Below are 27630 nucleotides of genomic sequence, written 5' to 3' on the forward strand. Positions count from 1 at the left end.
CTCACTCTCTCTGTCAAATAAATAAATAAAATCTTAAAAAAAAAATCCCCATCACTCCCATCAACCCACTACTCAATCTGTGTGAGAAAAGAAGCCCTCCTACTTTAATTTCTTAAATCCTCCAAAAGCTCCCAGTGCTCGTTACTGATCTCAACACAGTGCTTATCTTTAGAATTTTCAAACGCTACGCAATGGGTACATTTTTCACACTGAATTTATATGTGTTTATTTTCATGCTCATTTTATACACGTGTTCAATAAAGTCAACTTTACCGAGTACCCACTAAGTGCCAGACACCGTTAGGATACAATGAACAGCTTCAGGTATCCCTTGCCCTCACTCGGCCTAAAGGCCGGCTGGTGGGGAAGAGAGACATCGGTATGAAACTGAAACTGTTGTAAAGATGCCACAGAGAAGAGACACAAGGTTCTGGAAAGTGAGATCTAAATGACAGATAGGAGTCAACTAGAAAAGGAGTAGAGGCAGAAGGCGTGACATGGAAGGTGTGGAAAGCTGTGATATATGGCAAGAAGAGGAGAGTGGAAGCAATGTGAGAGACTGAAAGAAGATCAAGTGGCTAGAGTGCAGACGGCAGGGGTGAATAGCATGAGTCCGGAGGTGTGATCAGGGGCCGTCACCATTAAAGGCTTTTTAGCCATAGCAAAAAATATGTCTTCATCCTAGAGCCAATGAGAAGGTTGGGAGAAGGGAGGGGGGATTGTAATGAGTTACATCATCAATTTGCTATTTCAAAAAAATACTTCTGGCTACAATGCAGAGTATAGGTTGGCAAGGGGAGAAGGTCATGCAGACCAGTTGAACATTTTCAGTACAGAGATACTGGTAGCATGGCCTAGGGGTAGGAAGATTGAGGTGGTGATTTCTAAAAAGTGAATGGATTAAAGAGACATGGAAAAGGTAAATGGACAGGCCATCTTCTGCAATATTGATGTGGCATCCATGCGGAAGAGTAAGGGAACACTGGAGGAGGACAAGTTTGCAAAGACAGATGCTAAGTTCAGTTGGACATACGGAGTTTGAGTTCTGTAGGGAACATTAGAGGACAGAGCAAAAAGACATTGGATTGTGGGTGTGGAGCTTGTCAGAAAGCTGTAGGGTTTGGATGTAAACTTGGACTCATCTTTAATCCATAGTTCTGGCTATGATGGATATGATCCATAGATGGATATGACTGCCTACAGGAAGATTATAAAGTGAATGGTGGAACGAAAGTCTTAAGGAATTCAAATCCATAACAGCCAAGTAGTGAAGGATGAGCTTGTACAGGATGAAAGGAGTAGTGAAATAGAAGGAAACCCAGGAAATTGCTGGATCATGGGGGGCAGGGAGGGCAAGGGAGTGAGGATTTCATTTCAGGAGGGTGGGAGTGGTCAGTTGGCTTGAATGTGGAAGATTGAGAACAACTGTTTATTTAGCAAGAGTGGAGAGCACCGATCAGGAGAGAATTGTTTTGAATTAAAATGAAGAGAAATCGCTAAGTGGAATGTATGGGAAATAGAGTTCTAACTGGGTCTATTTGCAGTCATGCCTATTTAGAAGATTTCACATTTCATATTTTACATCTCTCCTAACGAGATACCTCGGGAGCTAGCATGATAGAGAAGAAAGCCATTCTGACATGTTGGTGACCACGATAGAGTGGAACTGGGGTGGAATTTGAGCATAGAAGAGTCTGAGGTCCTGGGATCTGAACTGGAGAGAAAACGTGAACCTGACAGCAAGGAATTTTATGAGCACAACGCTGCCTGTTCCTCCACCCAGTGGTGCCTGTGTGCCCAAGGTAAATAAACCAAATGTTCATGAAGCAGTATTGACTCGCCTCACCCACTTGCTGGCATCCCTGTTTAGAAGAAGGAGGCTGTGGGCTGACACATCGCACAGCACGTTCTCAGCAACTTCTCTGGCGTCAGCTGCAGCCTCAACTTCCCTTCCGGCACCGGCTACACCACAACTGTCTGCGCATGCGTTGCGGGGGGGTGGGGTGGGGGTGGAAGTTAATAGGTCAGCCAGTGAGCACTGTGATGAGGCAAAGGTCAGACTGCAGAGGTGTGAGCTGCCAATGGGAGTTAAGAAAAGAAAGATGACTATTGGTAATTATTTGCAGTAGTTTGGCTATAAAAGGGAAACAAGAGATTGGAAAGCAGCTGGAGAGCGGTAACTGGATGAGCAAGCGCTTATTCAGTCAACAAATATTAAAATCTCTTCTATGTGCCAGGCACTAAGACAGGTACCAGGAAGATATTTTCCAGCCCTATTGGGAGATCTGCCATAAAATATATTTCATGTGATAATCTCAAATGCAGAGTGACTAAATATTTTGTGATCTGATTCACTGAAACAAATGCAACATCTTCCCTCAGATATAAACCTTACCTGATCTTTATAAAATGATCAAACAAATTTGTGTTAAAATAAAAAAGAGAAAAATAACATGTCCATCTGTACTTTTTTTTCCTCACCCTCTCTCCTTCCATTCTTTTAGTGTCCCAAATTTGGACAGTCTTGCTCTTGTCACTTATTCAGAAAATATTTTCTAGAATGGTGTTCTTAACCCTATGTTCAGAGCCTCTCATAGTGCTATTTGATGTTTCAAAATCATCTAATCTATAATTTATAGAGCACCCATAAAATGAAATATGAAAGAGTACTATAAATGTGTTTTCTCTTCCTTGTGATTTTCTTAATAACATTTTCCCTAGCTTACTTAGTCATACGAATACAGTATATAATGCATGGAACATACAAAATACGTGTCAGTCAACTGCTTATGCTATTGGTAAGGCTTCCAGTCAACAGTAGGCTATTAGTAGGTACGTTCTGGGGGAGTCAAAAGTTATATGAAGATTTCTGACCGTGCGGGGTCAGCACCCCTCACCCCTGCATTGTTCAAGGGTCAACTGTATAATCATTTGGTTGTATCTTTCTCTTCCTTTCCCTTTTGGATTGGCCCCATGGAATGGGTTCAGCTGTCAGTCCTCTATCACACTTCATCCTTGCAGCTCCATCCCCTATCGAGCAGTGACTGGCCTACAGTCGCCAGCAATCAGTGACTTCCTTCAGAAGCTGCCCCCCTCCCACTACTGAGAACATGACTTCAGGAAAGAAGCTCCGTGCATGTGTGTGTGTGTGTATGTGTGTGTGTGTGTGTGTGTGTGTTAGGAAGGCACAACAAGGGGGAAGTGCTGGGTGATTTGTTAACTGGGAGTCAGTGGGATTATATTTAGTATTTCCCTAATTCAGGCTTCATGCTTGTCTCTAGGAATAATACAATTTTATGGCAATAATAACTACCTCCAAGCATAAGTACTATTTTGCCCTTCAGCTTTCATGGAAGGTAGTCAGTCCCACTTTTGTTAAATAGTTCATTTTATTTCACTGTCCGTATATCGTGTTTTCCATGAAAAATTTTTCTGTGAATTTTGTCTCAGGGCAATTTCTTTGGGGGAAGTAACACATTTTCTCCTAACAATAGGAGTTATAGAAGAAATTATGTTCTCCTTTTACCTAAATTATCAAGAAATTCAAATCCAAATGGTAACTTCAATTATTTCAACTGTTGACCAATATAGGTAGCATATGAACTTCTTCCTTTTTTTACTCTCAACACTGTTATTTTTATTCATATTTCATTATTTTTCTATTTGGAAGCCACCCCAGATCCTTAAGATGAAGAGTCAGGGCATCAATAAATTAAATACTTCCGGTGTTAACCAAATGTCTCTCCAGACACCATCTCCTTTGATCGTCAGAACAAGCCATTGACTATCTAGTATTATTACTCCCAACGGAGCAATGATGGAGCAGAGGCTCGGTGAAGTCAAGGACATAAAGTTCACTCAGACAAGTACTGAGTGGGATTCAACCCTGGGTCTTCTTTCTCTAGTGACAGTGGTCATTTCAGCCTATCTGGCTCAAACTTTTGTGGGCAGCTGGTTGATGGGTAGGTGGCATATGGTTGGCTGGGATAGCTCTTGTCCAGATGAGAACTAACCACTGACATGAGAAACTAGTATTGTTTTGAGCAGTTTTCTTCTTGACGATGAAACAGTCCATGCTTCTGTCTCCTCCCCAGATTTTATAACATTCAAGAAGCTCATGAAAGAGGCCTCTCTCATCAAGTATTCTTGATTAAGTTATGAAAATGGAATTGAAGCTTGTTCTCCCCCTTCGTATGGTAAGTAACTACTAATTTGAGTAACATATTTGCCTTTTCCCTCCTCCTAATTTCCTCACAATATTTACAAAAGAAATGGAAATGCTTCTGGTATGAAGGTAGCATGATTTATGAATCATATGCAGATCTGTCTTCAGAATATTTCATTAAAAAGGAGAATATTCCATTTTTTAGTGCAATTGTGGTTTTCATAAATTCCAGTTTAATATGTTTTATCTGGCTTAGAATTGGAGTCATTTTGAACTACATGTGAGTTTTGATAATTAAAATAACATAACTCTTCTCCCCACTTTATACACGCTTTTAATTCTTTGGTGCAAATTGACATGTGGACTCTGAAAAGTCATGGCCACATAAAAGGAAGATTTAGAAATGCCAGATTGCTGGGCAGTGGCATTCTCTTCATTCCAGAAGCCCTAGTTTGGAGCATCCACCCCTTTTGGCCTGGGCACTGACTGTCTTTAACTGGAAAAACATCTCACTTTGCAAGTGACTAGAACTGAGTCACCCCACGTGAGCAAAATCAGCTCTTAAAGAAAGGGCAACATTATTAAGTTCTTTCACCAGGATATTATGCCTGCAGGACTTAAAATGATTTGAGACAGTTCACTCCTTTGTCCACCCACAAAATCATTTATTTTCACTCTTCATTGTATTTTACTTTTCTTTATATGTTCTAATACATGTTTAAAAGAAAAACTTTATATGTATAGCTGTGAATATTCATTAATACATTTCATTTATTCTAACAAATTAGGGAGGTGGGCATCTCTGAATTTGTGGGTAGGCTGAAGTAGTTCAAACAAACGTGGCCTTTATTCTTTAAACTACATATAGTAACTCCAACAAAACATTACAAAGTAGAAATCCTTAAGGAGACCTGTAATAATAAATCATATGAACATTTTGTTATTAGCATATAGATTGGATGTATGTAGGAGCTTGTAAAGTGCCTGAGGTTCACTGAAAATAGTTTATTCTGTGTCTAAAAAGTGTATGCAAGATTGAAAATAAATGTTTAAAACACCATATATTATCTACCTATAAATAACGTGTCTGCAAAAGCAAAGGTAAACGTCAGCCCAGCTCATGAAAAAATTATCAAAAGATTTTAAATTTATTGAAGCCATAAATTAATGAGCTATTACCATATGTGCATAAATAACTTAAAGAATAAAATTTGCTGATCCTTCTCTCATATGGATATTTGTGCTAATGAATCAGGATCCTATTTACTCTATTAGTCCCCAAAGTAATTGCTTATTTGAAGAAGTTCTGTCTTATGGGTTTTCAGTTAATTAAATCCATTTGCATTTTATGCACACATTTTAAATTCTCAAGTCCTATTTTTCATAAGCCAGATTCAAATATGTTCATGTAATAATACCTCTCATTAAGGCATTAGTCTTTCATTTTTAAAGGAACTTTCAGAATAGCCATATGCATAAAATGCTTATTAATGAAATCTAATCAATATTTTAGAAAAGTCAACCCATTAAATTATTTTTTTAGTTTAAATTTTCCTATTTGTAATGGTGATTACTATGCTGAACATACTTCCCATTTCTAATTTTTCAGTTAGCTTAATTTATTCAACAATTTTTTTTTGCTTTGATTTTGCATGGCAGTTTTTAACTTCTAATATGCCTTTAGAATTACAAGCAACCTTTTCCCAAAGAGTTGGTCTTTCAAGGTATGTGCATATTAACTGATTGATCTTGCCAGCCCAGTTGGGAGATCACTAAAACACGAAGCAAAACTTTTCTAATACTGAAGAACAATTCACAAAGTTAACAAAGTATAACAATTCACAAAGTTAGGGATATTTTTAAAAGTGTCATTTTCTCATAGTTTTCAAATATTTGAGAAGTTGTGAATTAAATACTCAAGTGATAAAAATTGTGAATACCTTCGTTAGATCCAAACTGCCCTGGCTTGGAAGCCTGAAAAAGCTACTGAATTTAGGAGAGTAGAGGAAGTAAACAGAAGAGGGGTCAGGAAGAGCCATGAGATCCATGCCATGGGCCCAGGATCTAAAACCAAAGCGTGTGGCAAGGCCAGATGCTGGGAGAGGTACCCAGGGGGGCACAGTCTGGAGAGCCGACTTGAAAGCCAGTTTTGAAATCCCGCCTAACTGAACTATCTCTAGGTGGTTATTAGAGGTTTATCTAGTTTACAGTTTATCTAGGCTTAGTAGTTCCTCTGTGCAAAAAAATGTACGTAATGCAGAGTCTGGATACATTTAGGTTCCAATTCCAGCCTAAGATTACATTTGAATCAAAAAAAGGATGGAGTATCCAAATGGAGAAAAAAGAAGAGGAAGCAAGGGAGGGAGGGAAAGAGGAAGGATATCCTGAAGCCAGAATGAGTAGGAGTTGTTTTGACCTTTTTGGCAATATTGGACAATAATGCACTTTTGTTGACCTCTTAACATGCGATAAAAGTAGAAAATGGAAAACATTTTTGATACGCTGAAAAACTCATACACTTTATAAAAAAATAAACAAATTTCATTCAATTAAGTCTTATTAATTCACTGAAGCCATGATCTATGTAAAGTGTAATGCCAGTAGTATTCTAAGAAGATAACATTTTCTTGGTAACTGAAATCGCCCTAAGGAAGCATTTCTTCTCATTTAGACGAAGTAGGAATAAAGCGACTTGTATTACCACTTGTATAAATTTTTAATACTGAATAAAATATTCGTGTTTAGTGTAATATTGATTCTCAACATAATACTCCTCCACAATAGCATGCTAATAGGTTAGAATTAAATCAGACAGATTCAAAAACCCTGAGAACAGACCATCTAACACTTGTAATTTTTTTCATTCATTTCCAGAATTCCAATTAAAATGGAATTAATCTGCCAAATAAAAGGCCATGGTACAATAAAAGTTCCGTGTACTAGGTCATGTGCACGCCTTCCTCCTTCCCGGGGCTGCACCCCCACAGTGAGATCTAGAAGAGAGGGGGGTGGCAGAGGGCACATCATGACTTGTGGGTTCCAGCCACACCTAACAGCCTTCAAAAGAGGCAGGCAGTCTCTGTGCCTTCCAGCTCTGTCATTTCCTACCTGTGAGACCTGAGGCATTTTACCTAAAACTCGGAGAGCCGCAGTTTCCTCACCAATTATATTACTAGTCTAATAGTACTAACCTCCTGGAGTTGTTGAGGAGGTAAAACAGAGGTTCGTTGCAACTAGGGGTGATTTTTTCTCCACCAGGAGACATTAAGTAATGTCTGGAGATAGTTTTGGCTGTCACAGCTGGAGGCAGTGGGCGTGATACGGGCGTCTGGGGAGTCGAAGCCAGGGATGCTGCTATTCAAGATGCACAGGACAGCCCCCCCCCGGCCCCCCGCCCAATAACAAAGAGTCCTCTGGTCCAAAAGGTCAATAGTACCAAGACTGAGAAACCCTGAAGTACAGTGACGTCATGTCTGTAATAGCATAATGTCTGATACACAGGAGGCCCTCAGAAAATATTTGTAGAATCACATTGTTATTGTTGTCATTATTTGTTTGACAAGGAACTCCGAATCACCCTCATGGTATCAGGACTGAGTCCTTCAAGCAATTCAGTAAGCCCACCGCAAGTGGAGTTGGTCATGCCTATCTGCTAGGTCATCTAGATGGACTGCTCAATTGTTAGGTGCCTCCAGGAATGGCCTGACCCACTTAATACTTGACTGGTCTGCCAAACTCATGGAAAGGATTGTACCAAAGTTCGTGGGCTATCATTTAATTTGTACCTTCTTAGAAATTAGAAAAAAATAGGAAGAGACAAATAAAAAGTAACCTACAGTACCAGGGGGTCTATTCCTTTTTAACTCCTGCTGTTAGAAATGGCTCAGGAGTCTCCTGATGATCATTTACTTCACAAAATAAACTGATGTCTGGACAAATGGCTAGGAAATATGGTCTTCTGGTTAACATAAGATCTTGACTAAATCATACACAAATATTATCAATTTCAAAATGAATCCAATGCAACAAAATGGTTTTAGCTTCATGTTAAAACAGTTTAGAGAGGGAAAACTCTGGCTTAATGCAAGACTTTCAAGGTCAAACAAACCTGAGTTTGAATTTCAGCTTTATAATCTTCAAGCTGTGTGACCTTGAATAATTTGCCTTCTCTGAGCTCAGTTTCCTCATCTGCCTAATAGGCAGAAAATTATGTCGTAGGGTTGTTGAGAGAATTAAATGATACAGCATTTGACATATGTTCGAAGTGAAAAAAATGGTACTTATTGCTTCTTCTGGAGACCCTGCATTGCCTTGGGGTTCTTGTCACAGCTGTTGGTTCTCCTCATAAGAATGGCAACTATATGTAGGTACTTTTTATTAACAGAGGAAGCTCAAAATACATCCATTACCTCAATGAACAAAAAATCTGAGACTTACTTCAATAACAGTGATTTAAGAAGAAAAAAGAAAAGGTGCATATTATACCTGGAATTTCCCAGTGAGAATTTTTTTTCAAGGAAAAGGTGGATTTCCTAAATTAAAGAATGAATGATGTGCACATCTTTCTGGCAAATTTTAATATAGTTGATAATCCACTTTTTAATTAGCCACCTAATTATAATTCAATAGAAATTTCCCTAGGTGAATGTAGTAACCTACTTCAGAGAGAGAAATGGAGCTCTGAGTGGGCGCTCCTACTGTGAATTTTGACACTTTTTTAGGTTCAATTTTTCTATGCCTAACTGGCCCAGGAGAGATCGGGAGAGCTCTGTTTCGTAACCTAATAATTCTGACTGCCAGGAAAGTTGACTATCAGGCTAAATTCACCTTTTATTAGTATTTTTATTTTTCTCTTTTCTTTGTTCCCTGGAGAAGACCCAACTCTCTGTTTTTATCTTTCCATCATTCAAATGTTTTAAATTTGAAAGTAAAAACATTCATGTGTAATCCACACTCTGGCTCCCTTCATTTTCTTGGCAGTTTGCTTTGTTCTTAACTCAAGGTTCCCTTACTTCCAACTCCTGAGAAGCAAGGGACTGAAAGGCATGTGAGGAGACCATCTCAATGTCATAATCCACACTTGCTTAATTCCACAACCCAGACCGTGCCAAGGAGGGAGATTTTTTAATCTATTAATTAGCAATAGATGTTTGAATTTCCCAAACCCTCATGGCTATTTTTTATCATTAGTTGCTTATGACCTTAGTTTAAAATGTTTTCACACTCACCAATTGGTCTTGTAGAAATGAAATTGATTGCTTGATTGAATTCTCTCTTCCAACCAGTTTTAGCTTTGTGTAGTTACAACTTCAGTATGTTTGCATATAATTATAAACTATGGTCTCTCATTAATTTCTGGCTCATATCCATTAAACATAGGCAGAGAGGAGAGGTGAACTGTTCGTTTTAATTAATTGATCTCCTTGCTTTCACCCTTGCCTCCTGCAGTCTATTTTCAATAAAGTATGAGTCAGATGATTTTGTTCCTTGACTCAAAACTCTCTAGTACATCCATTTCAATCAGATTAAAAGCTAGAGCCTAACAATGGTCCTCAAGGCCGTATATGCTTTAGCCCACCATGACTACCATCTTGTGCCCCGACTCCCACATTCACTCCACTTCAATAACTCTGGTTTCCTTACAGTTCTGCCAATACACCAGACATGCCCCTGCCTCAGGGCCTTTGCACTTGCTACTTCCTGTCTGAGACAGTCTTCTCCAGGAATCCACATGATTTGCTTCTCTTCAAGTCTTTGCTCAAATGTCAACTTCTCAATAAGACCTCGACTGGCCACCCTTCTAAAAATGCAACCCCTGGGGCGCCTGGGTGGCTCAGTCGTTAAGCGTCTGCCTTTGGCTCAGGTCATGACCCCAGGGTCCTGGGATTGAGCCCTGCATCGGGCTCCCTGCTCAGCGGGAAGGCTGCTTCTCCCTCTCCAACTCCCGCTGCTTCTGTTCCCTCTCTCGCTGTGTCTCTCTGTCAAATAAATAAATAAAATCTTTAAATAAATAAATAAATAATAAAATAAAAATGCAACCCCTTCCCGCACTTAACTATTCCTTCCCTGATTTATTTTTCTCCATAATACTTGTCACCTTCTAATAATTTCTATAATTTACTCATTTATTTATTTTCTGTCTCCCACCACTAGAATGTAAGTTTCATGAGGGCAGCAATTTTTATGAGTTTTGATTGGTGTATCCCAAGCACCTACTCCAATGCCTGGTAGATACCAGGCACTTGATATATATTAATTAAACTGAACTGAAGTAGAATTACATACTTATTGACCTTATTGCATTTCCGTCAAAGCCTTAATTCACTTTCTGTTAGCCTTTATCTTCTGCTCTTCTGCCACTATAGCTCCTTTAGGAAAACTTTGATCCCCCAACTCCCAGTTGGATTTTGGAAATGGAAGAAACAGTTTCACTGTGTTTCCTTTTGATCACTGATAAGCTTTAACTGGAATAAGTTTGCATTTTAGCTATATTCCTTTCCTATTAGATGAGGAGATTGTTATCACCAAAATGGTGAACTGACAGGGATAAACTAGATTCCTGATCAGAATACTCCTGGGTGAATCCTGATCCAAAATAAAGGGGCAGGGGGAGAGAGATACAGATGGAAATGCTAAGCTCTATAAATAGCTAAATGAAAGAAAATATGGAGAATTACTTTTCTTTTTTTTTTTTTAAGATTTTATTTATTTGACAGAGAGAGACACAGTGAGAGAGGGAACACAAGCAGGAGGAGTGGGAGAGGGAGAAGCAGGCTCCCGGCCGAGCAGGGAGCTCGATCCCAGGACCCTGGAATCATGACCTGAGCCGAAGGCAGACGCTTAACGACTGAGCCACCCAGGCACCCCAAGAATTACTTTTCTTTGGACCTAGGTATACTTTTCCTAGCACACATGTTCCTAGCATAAATATTAGATCCTTAAACATGATTCAAGAAAATATGTACTTCCTGACGACAAGAAAGCCATAAATATGGTTCATAACCAAAGATTAGTCACTGTTCATTATTGCTGGTGACACATGATACATCGGGGAGATTGGGCAATATTTCAGACATCTCCAGTCAGCCATTTATCATTTCATAGTGGAAGATGAGGAGGTATTTCTATATTAACAGCCCCTATAAAAGGAAGTGAGTGAAGAAACATCTGATGTGTTTTATCATTGAGAATCAAAGGGATATTGATAGTGTTAAAAATGTGCTGAGTAGATTATAGGTTTTGCACAAGTTGGTCTTCTAAACAATTAAGACTCCTTTAAAAAACACAGTAGAAGCAGAAAGGAACTATGTGCTGTGTTGCTTAGTTCTCCCTCGTGTCCCTGAATGATATTTCTGGACTTGAGCTGAGAAACAGAAGTTTGATTTAAAGCCTATAACGTTTTTGAGCAGCAAGATGGCCTCAAGACCCTGCTGCTTCGGGCCACGCTGCTGTCCCAGCACGGGATTACCCTGCGGTTATGCAAACTGCAGAGACCCAACGCACCCGCCCTGCACCCAGTCTAACAATGCTTCCCTATTTCAACCCGTAATTTAGAATAAACCAAAGCACAGAGCACGTTAACAACGTCCGGCTGATTAAAAAATTCAAGCCTATGTTCCCTTCATAACTACTATGTCCGTGCAAGTGAAAGACATTTTGGGAGAGGACTTTAAAAATGGGATCCGGGATGTGAATGGCCAAGAACTTTATCTTAGAAATGGTGGGAGCAAGCCACCAAAAAGTTTTCAACATAACCAATAACTTACTGCCATGCTTTGCAGATTTTCCGAAGACACATTAAACATTAAAGAGCCTCAGCTTGGTTTTGTGTATGCTTCAATAGGCAAAAAGATATATTTAATGCAGAGGGTGTTGAATCTGAATTAGTACAAATATTATTAATTTAATGTTCATACTGCATTTTATGGTTTATAAACTGCTTAGCAATAATTTTATATATTTCCCCTTACAGCACCACTGTAAAATATATCAGCATTTTATTTTTCCCATTTTATAGATGAGGCAACCTTTAATAAGTGATCTATTTCTTTCCTGTGCATATTGGTTAACTGGTAAATGATTAATTTATGTCTGCATGAACTTCATCATGCAGGGTATTTATTTTAGTGTGAGTTGGTATTTATTTTACCCTCAAAGCATTACAGTATCCAATTATATATGCACGTTTTAAAGCAGTAAAAAGCAGCCACCAGTAGTTAATGCAACATTAAGTCAGAGATTTTAAATCCACAGTAAATTCTCAGGGTATTTAAATCAACCAGCCCTCTTCCTCCCCGATCTCATCCATGTGGGTAAGCACTGGCCCTTCTATAAAAGGACCATGTGGCACCCATCCAGTGACATGGAAAAGACGTGTTGAGATTTTTCAGAGCTTTAAATCTTAACCGTCAAATAAAGAACCAAAAGGTTTATAATTACATTTGGCAAAAGTGGAAGAGTAAACAAATCCGATCATTGACACATCTGCCTGTGGAGTAACCTGCAGTTGTGGGCCATGGTTTCTTCCTCTCATTTCCTTGATCAGTTTTTGCATCACTAAGACAGTTGCTGTGGCTGCCAGCACAGAGAAGTAGGACCGCACAGGAGTGATACGTTAAGGTTTAATAAAAAGGATGCCATCCCTACAACTCTATCATTTGTATTATCTCTCCAAATTGCACTCTACTGAGCTGTCAGCAAAACTGCTTCTCAGTGGTTGCAAGATGGGAAGTCCAAGGTTCTCAAAACGCTCCCTAAGCACCGGGTCAGTAATACCCCTCTAATATCATTTCATACCTTAATCCTGTAGAGGACAAAGCACCAGAAAGTTCATTCATTCATAAGTCAAATTTTTTAATTAATTAGAAATATACTTTCTTGGGGCGCCTGGGTGGCTCAGTTGGTTAAGCGACTGCCTTCGGCTCAGGTCATGATCCTGGAGTCCCTGGATCGAGTCCCGCGTTGGGCTCCCTGCTCGGCAGGGAGTCTGCTTCTCCCTCTGACCCTCCCCACTCTCATGTGCTCTCTCTCATTCTCTCTCTCTCAAATAAATAAATAAAATCTTTAAAAAAAAAAAAAAGAAATATACTTTCTTTTCAGAGTAATTTATAATGTATAATTTTCCCTTGTTTATTGATCTCAAGACTCTTAAACTTAGCCAATAAGGCTAAGAATTTTTAAATTCATGGCAAAGATTCCAGCCCTAATTTCACATGCAGAAGTTTCTGATAAAGTCTAAATATTGGCATGTTAGCTGTCAAAGGCAGATGATTTAAAACGCATTGTGTATGTTGGGTACTTAAATGCTTCCAGAATCCAAAAATTGTCTCTTTCAAAATTAAAATGTACTTAAAGACCCAGGAAGTGATACCAATTTTGTGAAAATATTTTTATTATTAAAAATTTCATACATATTGAAATATAAACTCCATCACATCAGATCTACCAGTAAGATAATATATTATGAAGTGATATTTTTTAATTTGTGTGATTTGCTATGGGGTCTTTTGAACAGTGTCCACTTATCAGGGCACAGACATTTTAAAAATAAATTTTTTAAAACAAGGAGCATTGGGGTGCCTGGGTGGCTCAGTCAGTTAAGTGTCTGCCTTCAGCTCAGGTCAGATCCCAGGGTCCTGGGATCAGCCCTGTGGGCCTTCCTGCTCGTCAGGGAGTCTGCTTGTCTCCCTCCCTCTGCCTCTCCGCCACCCCCTCCCTGGCTCGTGCTGTCTCTCACTCTCTCAAATAAATAGATAAAATCTTTTAAAAAAATAAATAATAAAATTAAAAATAAATAAATAAATAAAAGGAGATTAGTACAGAGGAGTATCATTGAAATACTGTCCTCAGGCTTCCTACTTAGAGACCAGTTAGAAAAGAAATTCACACTCCAGTGTGCCACTTTCTAACTCAGAGTTAGATGCACTTGGCCCTTAAATGAGCACAGTGGATTATTTTCATATAATGAAAACTTATATATAAATTGGGAGATTTTAGCCATCTCCTCTGTTACAAAAATAGAAAAAAAAAGTGTAATCAAAAAAAATATTCCAAATACTAGCGTCTAAGTTAAATGTATGAAGTATAAAAATTCCATCCTTTTAAAAATCCTTCCAACTAATAAAACATCCAAATGAATGCTATCATAGCTTTCCTTACATGTCACAGTTCCAATATCTAATACCCCAAGGCTTTCCCCAGTCTGAGACTTTTCCAATGGCATTTATTATTCCCATTTACATTTATTTGACCCATATTGCAGCTTCTAAATTGGATATATCCTTTCCCCCTGAGAACTCGGTGTCCTCACATAGCCTGACAGGAGAACTGTGAATTTATATCACTTTCTGGTGCAACAATGAACTAAATGGGCAGAAGACCAGATAAGACTTCCTCACACCCCCTCGTTTTCCACCACCCCTCATAGAACATGAAATACAAGTGAGCATCCCATTAGTGTAAATGTTGAACTGGGCTTGATTCCCAGTTCTCAGTCTTGTAATCCCAGAATCCATTATTATGGTGTTCCTGTTTTCATTGATTGTCATCTCTTTATATAATTCTGTTAGCTTTTGCCAAAAAGAAACATTTCAAGGAGGGATTCTCATATGGAAAAACTGAAAAACAATGTTCATGCTAAGTAAAAGCACTTACTCTTTTTTAAAGAGAGAACTTTTCACCAAGTATCATGATCTTCCAGAACTGCATATATGGACAAGTTGCTGAAACTCAATCTTGCTTCCAGATAAAATCAACACAGCATTCACACAATTATTATCTAGCATTTCCTTGCAAACTAATAAAAAGTATTTCAGCTTAAAATTTCAGTGGTTAGTCCATACTTAACTTAGAAACTCTTACAAGTAAAAAATCTGATAAGTAAGCATTCTTGTCCATCAGAAGTTGGTACAGAAAAAGGAAATTCAAAGGGGCAAATATGGGAGGTGCCTTTCTAGCCCTAACGGGGTAAGAAGGTCCTGGCCCAAGATCATGGATCTCTAGACCATGCAGCAAAGGTATCCCTGAAGAGAGAAAAATCCATTAGGTTGTCATGGCTTTGAAACATCAGCCTTTACACTTTCCAGGTTATGAACCCAGATTCACTTGGTAATCAGTTCACTGATTAGAATTCTTCTTCCCAGGTACTTATATCTATATATCTATACCCACGGGGAGAAAATACAGCAATCCATCAATATAACTCATTAGCTTGATGGATATATTTCTTATTGTAAGTTAATATATTGGCATTTTGCTATAAAGAAGCTTTTTAATTAATGTAAATATTGTCAGTGACATAATTTTAAAATCATAAAACTCTCAGCCACACATACAGAGGTAGAAAAGTTTCATTTTTGGAACATGAGACTAAAGAGAGTCATCTCTCATCCATATTTGCTTTTAAAATATAGCCACTTCCATACATGCTATCACAATGCCTTCCCCACCCCACAGGAAAGGGAACTGATGCGTGTAAGAAATGACAGGCTTACACACTCTCCTCAGAGAAATAAAGTTACCTGTGTAGGTTTACCCAGCCAGTAACAGAGATAAAACTCAGGTCTGACAAATGCCCCTTCAGCTAAACTTCTGTCTTTACTTAGAATCCACTAATAGCAACGCAGGCCCTAACTAGGAGGAGCCGATCAATGTCCCCTGGCTGCTGGAGAATAAATACTGGTCCTGTTGGCTATTTCCTCTAAACAAGCCTAAACCCCAATCTCACGCCCAAGAAGTTGGTGTTCTGTCACTGTCACATTTATCTTCGTGGACATGTGGAGAAACCTTGTCTGATCATTTAGCTGTACATAGATTTTGGAGTCCGATTTTTAAATTAATGCAACACAAAGACATTCTTTCATAGTAAACTTTAAAAATTCATTGTATACTCCCTACCAGGGATCTGGAAAAACAAAGAGAAATGATCATTACTTTACCAAGCAGTTTCGTAGCTGTCTTTCATTGTCTATTCATGTCTCTTTATTTGGTCTGGCTACATATTTAATTATGAGCCCAGTTCTCATTATTACATTTTCTTAATTGAAATACAGGTTTAATTGTTTCCAAGTATACATTTATAGTATTTACCTAAAACTAATCTGAAAAAATATCTTAAACCCTTTTATAATTGGAGCTGGTAGGGATAGAGGTGAGGGCACTCCTAACTAATTATGAGCTTAGTGATACACAGATGAAATATTTTGGATCTTGACCAGCGTGTTAGGTATTAGGAGTATTCTAGTTCTTGGGGCGCCTGAGTGGCTCAGACGGTTAAGTGTCTGCCTTCGGCTCAGGTCATGGATCCTGGAGTCCCAGGATTGAGTCCCGCATCGGGCTCCCTGCTCAGTGGGGAGTCTGCTTCTCTTCTGACCCTCCCCCCTCTCATGCTCTCTCTCTCTCTCTCCCATTCTCTCTCTCAAATAAATAAATCTTTTTAAATAAATAAATAAATAAAAATAAAAAGGAATAGTATATTTCCTGTTATGAAGATGGATATAAAATTCTGGAGATGATGTTTTCATCTTAAAGAATCATAGATATCAACAGGTGTTTATTAGGTCAGTTTGATTTCATTTAATGAGGCCATCCTTCCATTTTCCAGTAAACTACTTTGCCTAAACTAGTTCCAACATTTAAAACCTTTCTTTAAGGAAAGACCATCCCTGAAGACTGACACTGTATAACACAAACAGGAACTCATTGTAGTGTTTCGCACACCTCCGCGATTTGAATAAATTCTTCCTAATATCTAAGTAAAGTCTCTCCCAAAATGTCCCATACCTTCTCCTCTGCAAGTCACATAGTACTAAGTCATTCTCCTTACTCTTGGTTTTTCATCCCTTTCATGCTTGGTTTGAATCCATATTCTCTCCCATTCTCCCAGGCCTCCTTTCTTTATGTGTTTCCTCATGTTTGCAGAAGTCAGGGTTGTTTGTTTTGAGTACAAAATCCAAAGGGTGTTGCCCTCCTCACTATTGCGATGTTTCTATGATATAACCCCCTAAATAATTTTTTCAGATTTCTTTCAGAAATGAAGTATTTATTAAAAACAAAGGGCAAACAAAAGAGGGCTATATCAGACAAGGCTCAAACGCAGTTTATGCTGAAAATTTTCAAAAAAAGGATGATCACTTTTCTCTCTTGGATGCTGTTTTGAATGGAGACAGGAAGATGAACTAAATGACCTCTTGATGATCCCCCAGCCCTGTGATTTTGTGATAATCTTAGCTTCCAGCATCTCATTTTCTCTAAACACTAAAATCTAATCTGCCCCAAGATATGGGAATGTTTAACAGATGAAAACCTTTTAATGGAGGAAAGATTCTCCTTGTTTTCTTGGAAGTAATTTTCTTAACAATTGCTTACATTTATATTCAAGGCAGCCTATATTGAATCATTAAATCCAAAGAAAATCATAAAAGAAAAATTAGCAGACATATTATATAACGATATGCAATTTATTTCTTGACTTTTGCCTTTATTACTCTGCATTAGAAACATTTACTCCTATAGACGTGGTTAAAGAATTCATGAACTCTACTTTCTTAAACCTAAAATCATTCTTGCTTTCTCTACCACAATTGTTTCTATTTAAAAAGGAGACCTGTGTTAACACCAGTAGACATTTTACTTCCAAACGAGGCTGCTTTCTGAGCAGGGTTGCCATAGAGCAAATTACATCTGACAAGGCTGTTTAGTAAAGATTAGCAATAGTTAGATTAAACAGACCTTGAGCCTGCCATTTAATCCCCGACTACTGGTTGTGTGCGCTAAGCCAATGACGATACCTGGAGGCACAGCAATGACGTTATTGGTTTTCATTACTTTTTAATCACCTGTTTTTGAACCAGTGGAAAACTTGAGATATGACGTGAAAAACAGCCCTCTCACATATCAGACGGATGATCTCCTGGACTTTAGATTCAGGTGCTAATATTATTAATTATATTATCACTACTAATGATGATGTAAGAGAGTTCCATAAAAGCTAGCTGCCCGAAGCTAATCTCTGGCAGAGCTGTCCATAGATTATTTATGGTGAATCATCACAACAGTTCCCTGAAGTTCTACCAAAATAAAAATGGTGAGTTATGCATATATTCTGGGACTTTTTTTCTGATATTGACTTGGAGCATCCATGAATATTTTCACAATGAGTTGTTCAGCATTCAGTTGATTATTTTTTGTTGTTGTTTGGTCCAACTGCAGTTCGGGTGATATAGAATGAACACACAAAACCATAGCATTAATCTTGGACTGTAAAAGCCCTATTTGTATTGTGACACAAATATAAATGTAAAGCAAGCAGAAAAAATACTATGTAAGCTCTTTTCTGAGCTTAGTATTGTTAGAAAATATTTAACTCTTGTGTTGTTTGGTAGTTTTTCTATTGTGTGTACCGCAAGTGCAGACAGAACTATACTAGACTCAAAAATGAGTCTGAAGTTTCATAGTGAACTCTTTTTATCAAAAATGTATTAGTTCCTCCAGTAAATGGGCAGCACCGAACTTTATACAATTACCAAGAACCAAGAAATACAGAATTTATTTTCAACGTGAACCTGAGTTGTACTGATCAGCAAATATTTGACATAAGGTGATAAAAAGGAAAACCCATATATTATCATCATATTCCTTGTCTCTTGAATAAATACATGTCTCATGGGTACAATGGTGGGTTTATATACCTAAAGAGGGTAGCATCTGGGTGTGCCGAATATAAGCTGTGACTACCACTCACATCATCTAAGCCCCACTGTCTTCAAACCCGGGAAGCATTCTTTATGCAACGTGCATAATTGGAAGAGAACTGCCAACAACCACAACCTGTGTGTTTTCTTTATGATAGCAATGAGAGAAGGGGTGATATTGACTATTACAGGCAAATGACCTGCAGATCATGCAGCTGACCATGCCCTTCTGCTAAATGACACACAGCAAGCTTCATCCATAGCACTGAATGAGCCCCTCGGCCAGATACCACTGGAGACCACACTGGAAATGCAGTTTCCAGGTGATGGCTTTACCCAGTTGGCCTTGTGTGTATCAAACAAGCAGTTGCCCTAGTTTTCCAATTCTTTCCTCACTGACATCAGAATTAGATTGTTAAAAATGTCTGAAGTCCTATAGTCTGCTCTCTAGGGCTTTCACTTGGGATAGAGGAAGGGATTATATGGTCTCAATTGCTCCACTTCCCCAACTTCTAAAAGCACAACCTGAAAGTGACCAAAAAAGCTAAGTCAATGCCATTGTACAATACATGATGAGCAAGTAGCTCTAGAACTAAAGACTCTTAAGGTTGGGAGGAACCTTAAACATCATAAATGACTACCCTACAACTCTTCTGATGACTGAAGTGATGTTGAAACACCACTGATGATAAGAATGAATCTCTTGGCCTCCCAACTTCAGACTGCCCTAGTTGATGGAAAGTCCTTACATTTACTATACTGTGACTCCCTGTAAAACCCCCTTATTGGTCCTAGATGTAACCTTTGGGACTAATGAAATGTTTACATCCTCTTTGATACCCTAAGAAGCTCCTTTCCAGTGTTTCCTCATTCTCTCTGGTTTCCTTCCTAAATGCCCTAGTCACTTTCCTCTGAACGTGGTCTGATTTTTTAACATTTTTCAGAGTATGATCTGACTTGCACAGGATAAAATACAATTAGCAATAGCCTTATTCCAAGTACTGGCTTTCTGTTAATACTGAATTTGCTTTTGTGGCAACTATATCAGAGTGATACTTGAAATTCCTAAGTGCTTCTAAGCTAAGTCACATGCACCCCATCCTCTACCCGTGTACTTGGGTTTTTGTCTCTTTGCTTTGGACCATCATAGTTGACTTGACATTTATTTCCATTAATGTTACCTCACCAAATTTGTTCCATCCCACCAACTTGATTTTTTTTTCATTTGGAATGGAGAAAGTATTCTACTCCTATCATCTCACTTGTTCACTATATAAAATCCTAACTTGTGTCATCAGTAAATCTGACTAGCATGTTCTCTATTAATTTAAATACCTGATCTTTTTAAATGTTGACAATAAGAGGACTGAGGCATCACCATTTGAAATGTCCTTCCAGACAGCCATTGACCATTCATTTCTACCCTCTAGGTGTGGCTATTTAACAAATTGCCAGCACTCTGGATTTCTAGCTCATATGTCTTCATCTTAGTCCCCGGATGCCCTCCAATGCCTCAGCAGATTATCCTGCAGAAATCCAGTTACACTAGTTATCCCCATCAGTTCGTCCATTAACCCTTTCAGAGAAGGAAATGGTGTTCATTATCTATGTGATCTTGTTTCTGTACCATGGTGAATCATTTGGAATCTAGCTGTGAGCCTTACCACAGTGATTTGAGGTTCACTGATATGAGGTTTTAAGAAACTGCCCCCCCTTTTAGAAATCAGATCCACATTTGCTGATCCTCTGCTTCTGCTAATTTGCCAACCTCCACTTCTCCCGTTTTCTGCAGTCCCTCAAAATGGTCAGCAGAGGTTTCACAGGTTTCATTTGCTACAGGGATCTCAACTTATTCGTTGTCCCTAGAACCCAGCACAGTGCCTAGAACATAAGAGGCATCCTACTATTTTCAAGAATCAAAACACTCAAAACTTGGTATTTTGGTGGTTATATTCATGTTTTAAAACTCTGAAATAGGGGGCACTTGGTGGCTTAGTCAGTTAAGCATCTGACTCTTGATTTCAGCTCAGGTCATGATCTCAGGGTCATGAGATCAAGCCTTTCATCAGGCTCTGTGCTCAGCGTGGAGTCTGCTTGTCCTGCTCCCTCTTCTCCCACCCTCACCACTCTCTCTCTCTCAAATAAATAAATAAATAAATAAATAAATAAATAAATAAAATCTTTTTGAGGAAAAATAAAACTCTGAAATAGGAATCACGTATGTCTGAAGATTATATTCATTTATACATTACATTAGAATTTTGAATTGAACCAAGAACACTCTCACAACTGATCACATGCCACACTTACTGAACACCCTTCCGAATTTTCTCCCCGTGGTTGTAAATGACATTTCTCAGGTTTCCAGAAAGACGATTTGTTTTTCACCTGGAGACATTTGGGCACTAGTATTCCTGCTGAGGCCCAGAGGGAGCCGTATTTGAATTATTTGGGGGTGGGGAGAGGGAAATAGGTAGAGACACTAAAGAGTATAAGAGGAAGATGAATCAGGGCTTTGGAGAAGGGAGCTATGTTTCCAAGTGGGTCCCTTGAGGCCTCATCCCTCTGTTCCCCTAGCACTGCTCCCTTTTTCTGTTCTTCTGCTCTCTGTTTTTCCTCCAGGGCCAAGTTCTCTTAGGACCTGGCCCATCCTCCACTAGCACAATATAACCTACACGTCCCCTTTTATCAGACTCCTTAAGGAAATTTAAGCCAGAAGGAAAGGAGAATTTCAGGTGGAACAAGCTTATTAAGTAGGCGATGATGACCAAATCTCACATTTCAATAAAGTCCTGATAATTAATTGAGATTACTCAAAAGAATTATAGAAACACCAACATTGTCTCTTTGCCCCAAGGTTGCAGTCACTTCTAAGGGATTAAAAAAGAGTGATGTGCAGGGACACAGCTCCCAGCGTTGAGAATCCTTGAAGACATCTAGAATGTCAGCAACCTCTTACCCTCTCTCAACTCACCTTCTATTCCCTCTCAGCAACAGCAGTCTATCATTTCCAGTCTCTCCTTGACACGGACAAAGGAAACAGAAGTCTTATGATTCTGTTCTCTTTCTGATCCATCAGTGTCTCCATCATCTCTAAGCTGCAGGTCCATCTTTTATTGGAACAGTGTGCTCCCTGAGCTTTAAAAAGCAAACAAGCAAACACAAAACAACAACAACAAAGCAAACCAACAGAAACCATATGTATCCTGACGTTCTTTTCAATAGGTCTCAGGTCATCTGTGGGTTTCCCTCTATATTTGCTGTCCTCCTCTGGACAACTCTTCACCTGGCTTTTCCCAAGGCCAATTCAAAGCATTCAAGCCTCTGATCAAGACTGGCCATTTTCTCAAAGAGGGCCTCCCTGACCATCCTGTGTGAGGCAACCACACTGCGTTGCTCCTTCTCCCCTACTCATCCTGATTTCTCTTAAAAGCACCACTGCTGCTTGGAATTAATGATGCACTTTGTTTATCTGTCCTTCTCCCCCACTAGAGCATAAGCCCTCTACGAACAAGGACTTGGCCTTGTTCATATCAGTGTCCCCAGTGCCCAGAACAGTGCTGCTACACCGAAGTTTCTCAGTAAACATATGCCCAAGGAATGAAGTGACAGAAATACACAGAAACTGGAAAAAACATAAGAACCACCAGAGTGATTTCTTCTTTATATTCTCCAACTTTCTTTCACTTCCAGATTATGTGCCACTAATTTCTCTAGGGTAGAAATGGCTTGTTTTAAAGTAAACCTTATTTTGTAGATTATAATAGAATTGCTTTGATCATCTGAAAATCATTCTATAGACAAGTTGAAAATATAGAAAGGTAAAATTTAAAAGAAACTACTCATAATCCTAATACTAGAGGAAACTGGTCTTAAGAGTTTGGGGGTATGTTTAGAATTTCAGCAAACTCCTTAATATTTTCAAGGCATTTTCCCTTTCAAATTCTTATGCCGTAGAATTCTTCTAATCTGTTCCCTGAACTTTTAAAAATCTGTTCTCATAAATTTACCATATTTTTCTGATATTTTTCAGACTTTCGATCCCCATCAGTTTTTAAAACTATATTTTTATTGTTTCTATAAAATTCCTGTTACTGCCACATGGCCAACAGTTTCCCCCTTATAAGTTACAATTTGATTTTTCCGAAATATCACTTCCCTCATTTATTTTCTCAAATTTTTAGACAATAAAATTGCCAAAAAGGCAGGTCAATAACCTAGCAGAAGTCCTGAGTTTAAATGAAAATGAACTCCAGGATTGCTGGCTAGAGACTACCATCATTACGGTATCTCACAAAAAACACTTGTCTCATTTGGTCGTAAGACTAGTCTACCATCATGGATATACCATAAGAATTAAGGTAGTGGGGGGTACCTGGGTGGCTCAGTCGTTAAGAGTCTGCCTTCGGCTCAGGTCATGATCCTGGGGTCCTGGGATCGAGTCCCACATCGGGCTCCCTGCTCGGCAGGAAGCCTGCCTCTCCCTCTCCCACGCCCCCTGCTTGTGTTCCTGCTCTAGCTATCTCTCTCTCTGTCAAATAAATAAATAAAATCTTAAAAAAAAAAAAAAAAAGAATTAAGGTAGTGGGAAAATACTCAAAAAAAGTCAAAAATCCACATGTAACTTCTGACTCCCCAAAAATGTAACTACGTATAGCCTACTGCTGACTGGAAGCCTTACCAATAACATGGTCAAGGAACACGTATTTTGTACATTATAGTTATTATATACTATATTCTTACAATAAAGTGAGCTAGGGAGAAGGAAATGTTATGAAGAAAATCATATGGAAGAGAAAATACATTTACTGTACTGTATTTACCCCCCACCCAAAAAAAATCCATGTTTAAGTGGACGCATGCAGTTCAAACTTGTGTTGTCCATTGTATACTACTGAGGTAAAGCACACCGATTATTTTACAAAGAGTTACCGAACACCTATTAGGTGCCAGGTGCTATGCTAGGCACATAAGCAGAAAGGAATCCTAATGTCAAGGACACAGACACACTTGGTTTTAAATCTCTATTATGTGCTAGCTGAGAAATTGCTGAATAATTTACTTCATCCCAAACTGAGAATAATAACACAGACTTAAAGGATGACTATTAGGCTCGAGAAATTAAATCATCCAAGGTACTATAATCCAAAGATGAGCAAAATTCCCTATTCTCAAGATACCAGAAGTCTAGTACATAATATACATAAAAACTGATCATTTCAATACTTGCTGAATACAATTAAATACAAGGCAAAATGTGATAGTGTAGTACTGAATGGTACACTTCTTTGTACACCTAGAATCCTTAACGTAGCATTTTACCAGTATTGGAGTACTCAACAAATGTCAAATACATGACAGAGATGTTTTATAAGTAATTCTTCCACCATATTGCCCTAAAATGATGAAATTCTCTCGTAAAGCAAAATACTTAATTCTGGAAATTTCATTTTAGTATTAATCATATCAATTCTCCTTTAAATTTTAGAAATGAAAGAGCAGATTAATTTCTGCCTATAAAGTAGGACTATCATAGATATTATCCCCAGTTTTTCAAGTTTTATATAAAGAAGTTTGAATGACCTGAGGGAATTTTAAATTGGGCCTGCCATGTAAAAATCACAAGTTGATCTTTGCTCTTCACTTCAAATTAGTAAAGCTTCTTTGTCCAGAAATAAGTAACAATTTCACAACTTTGGAAATGTTTACAACATTTTCCTCTGTACAAACTAACTTTATAAAGAAGGGCTGAAGGAGCTGAGGTTTCTGGTTTCTGAGGCATTGAAACCTAAAAGCTGCAAGCATAAACAGTGACTAACATGTTAGTCACAGTAAGCAGCTGTTTCTTAACAGGACAAGAAATAACATGTTTAGACTGCTGCAGGAAAATTAGGAGAGAAAAAAGAAAGAATTTCTTATCTGCCGAAAGTAACTCTAACTCAGGTGATCCTAGAAGAGCATGCAACGTGAAAATCTTTTTAGGATTATACAGCTATCCTTGAAGTTATTTTAATTAGTTTTTAATTATGTCTTCCTTAATAAAAAGGAGATGATTTTCCAAGGTCTTCTCAAATTTCTGGTAGCTGAAGAGACTTTGCTTATTTTCCATGTGTCCCCTAGAGGGCAGCGGTGGCCCACACAGGAAAGGATTTTCAGTCAGTCTTGGATCTCCTCTGGCACCAGCCTTTACTCCAGTCTCTTTACCATTCCTCACAGACCTGTCTTCTGTAAGCAAGTTGGCAGTGTTTATTTCTGAGTACCTAACTAGCAAAATCATTACGTATTAGAAAAGACATTGCATGAAGTATATTTTCACACAAACTGAAAGAAAAGAAAGGGTCTATGTCCCTTAACACGCAAACACAGCCTAACTGGTCCTTCCGTGCATCTTTCATGCATTTTAGAGTAGGCAATGGCTTGAGACAGTTGGGAAAAAATTATGAGACGTATCAAAGCAAAGAAATCAAAGTTGGTTTTTTTTCCTTTAGTTGGTTTGAAACAAACCATAGTATTACTGGATGCCTATTCATTTATTTACTCAGGAGTTACCTAATGCGTAAGAGCCATGTATCAGATGCTGCATTTAGTAATGTGTGGAACAGAGAAACTACTGCAGGGAACTTATCATTAAGAAAGGGATACTAAGGGGCACCTGGGTGCTCAGTCGTTAAGCGTCTGCCTTCGGCTCAGGTCATGATCCCAGCGTCCTGGGATCGAGCCCCGCATCGAGCCCCGCTTCAGGCTCCCTGCTCCGCGGGAAGCCTGCTTCTCCCTCTCCTACTCCCCACTGCTTGTGTTCCCTCTCTCGCTGTCTCTCTCTCTGTCAAATAAATAAATAAAATCTTTAAAAAAAAAAAGGGGGGATACTAAATTACATGATACGGGGAAGGATGACACAGGGATGTACCCAACTAGCTACCAAATGTGGTAGCAGTATAATGTAACAATCTTTGCTCCTTTTATACATGTTCTGGATTTCTTTTGGAGGCCCACAGGTCTGAAGAAACCCTTGTCCTGTTCCAACAGAATACATAACTTTATATTTAAAAGGTGATGACCAACCACAGGAAGCTTCCTAAATAGGGAGGGAGAGCCTGAGTGTGCACTTTTCTGATGCTGAGGTTTTCTTTTTTAGTTAATGCTGCTGTTTAAATATTTTATTCTGCTCAGAGACACTTTTATGCAAAGGGTGCAACTTTCAAAAGAGACTTTTTGCAAGGTTGCCCTAAAAGCCTCTTATAATACCTGTGAATTTATCTTCTGGGATCTCTTTTATTGTATTCGGATTATTTGCTGATTAAACTTCTTTATTCACTTTCATCTTGTGAAATGGGGAGCAACATGCACCTCAAGTATGTGAAGAAAAAGATTAATAATGTCAGAATTATAATTTAGTCAATATTTGCTGAGCCATTTGGGTTTTCTGTATGGAGCAGAGGTACTGAAACTGGTCTATCTATACAGCAGTGAGTGGCCCTGAGAACTTCCTGCCATAACTTTTAGTCAAACCAAATGGTGTGGTTTGTTTATGAGATTGCTTGTTTATGCAGATCACTCTGACTGGAAATTATACATATTTGCGATGTTTCCTGGGAGAATTCTGCCATCATATCCATACCTATGGTCTGCATTACAACCAGAACTTTATCGAGATGTTAGAAAATGGACTTTCAGTCCTAACAATATGTCTGATGATCATTTATGATGTTCTAACTCTAGATTAAGAATGACATATTTGTTTAAGTACATTGAAACTGGTGGATGGTTTAAGTGACATTGCTTTGAAGAGGTAAAGTAAGAGGATCATAGTACTGTGTCAGTTAGGTTGATGAAGCCAGGACCAATGCAGGAAGGGAATAAAATTGTTACAACTGGACCAGGAACCCATAGCATATTTAAAACTATTTCTATTTGCCCAGAACTGACTAAGCCAACTGTTATTTCCAGAGCTATCATATATCATCTTAAGACCTTATCAAAGGACAGATAAGTTTCTAAATACTTGTCAAGTAGAAAACTTCTTTAGAGGGCGCCTGGGTGGCTCAGTCGTTAAGCGTCTGCCTTCGGCTCAGGTCATGATCCCAGGGTCCTGGGATCGAGTCCCACATCGGGCTCCCTGCTCAGCGGGAAGCCTGCTTCTCCCTCTCCCACTCCCCCGCTTGTGCTCCTGCTCTCGCTATCTCTCTCTCTGTCAAATAAATAAAATCTTTAAAAAAAAAAAAAAAAGGAAACTTCTTTAGGAGAAAACAGAAAATTATAACTGAAAAAGATCTAGACATTTACACTAGACATTTTATGAGGAGGAGAAAAAGCACTATATAATTTGCTTCTTCCCGAGGGTGTGGAAATTTCCCCTAAAAGGAAAAAAAAATTGTTTGTAGAAAGAGTAGGTGTAAGAGCCAATTTAGACTCCTAACTTTACTTTGCATTTGCAGTTTGAGAGGAGTCTATAAAATGGCTACTGGTAAACTAATCATTCCTCTTTCCTCTGCTCTGTATGCTTATGTTTAGGAACACATAACCACTGTGTATATTTTGACATATTATGGTTTGTAGGAAAGTGTCTCCCTTGTCTCTTGGGAAGAGTTATACTGGATGCCTGAGATAACCAGATGATTTTCATGTTGGTTCCAACAAGAATTAGACCACTAACTGCATTCGCAGTAGTCCTACCCTTGGATCTTGGGTGCAGAAAAATGGTCAGTTCCTTTAAAAAATTATAAATGATCACTACATTGAATGGCACTGCAATAACATATTTCTAGAATAACCTAT

The 27630-nt window shown here is 38.6% G+C and overlaps 1 protein-coding gene across 6 annotated transcripts in view; it reads left to right on the forward strand.

Annotated features, from left to right (window-relative positions):
- RHOBTB1 (Rho related BTB domain containing 1) overlaps nucleotides 1–27630 on the forward strand; it is a 119867-nt gene that overhangs the window by 10752 nt on the left and 81485 nt on the right. For 5 of the 6 annotated variants that reach the window (XM_081824190.1, XM_081824195.1, XM_081824197.1 and 2 more), the window contains exon 2: nucleotides 4095–4196. The gene's annotated coding sequence lies outside the window, so the exon portion shown is untranslated. Of the gene's footprint in view, nucleotides 1–4089; nucleotides 4197–27630 lie in introns of those variants that run through there. The other variant, XM_081824191.1, reaches the window with a different exon arrangement.

The sequence above is a fragment of the Leptonychotes weddellii genome, chromosome 6, assembly GCF_054177405.1.
Source record: "Leptonychotes weddellii isolate Sample4059 chromosome 6, ASM5417740v2, whole genome shotgun sequence".
NCBI classification, from domain to species: domain Eukaryota; kingdom Metazoa; phylum Chordata; class Mammalia; order Carnivora; family Phocidae; genus Leptonychotes; species Leptonychotes weddellii.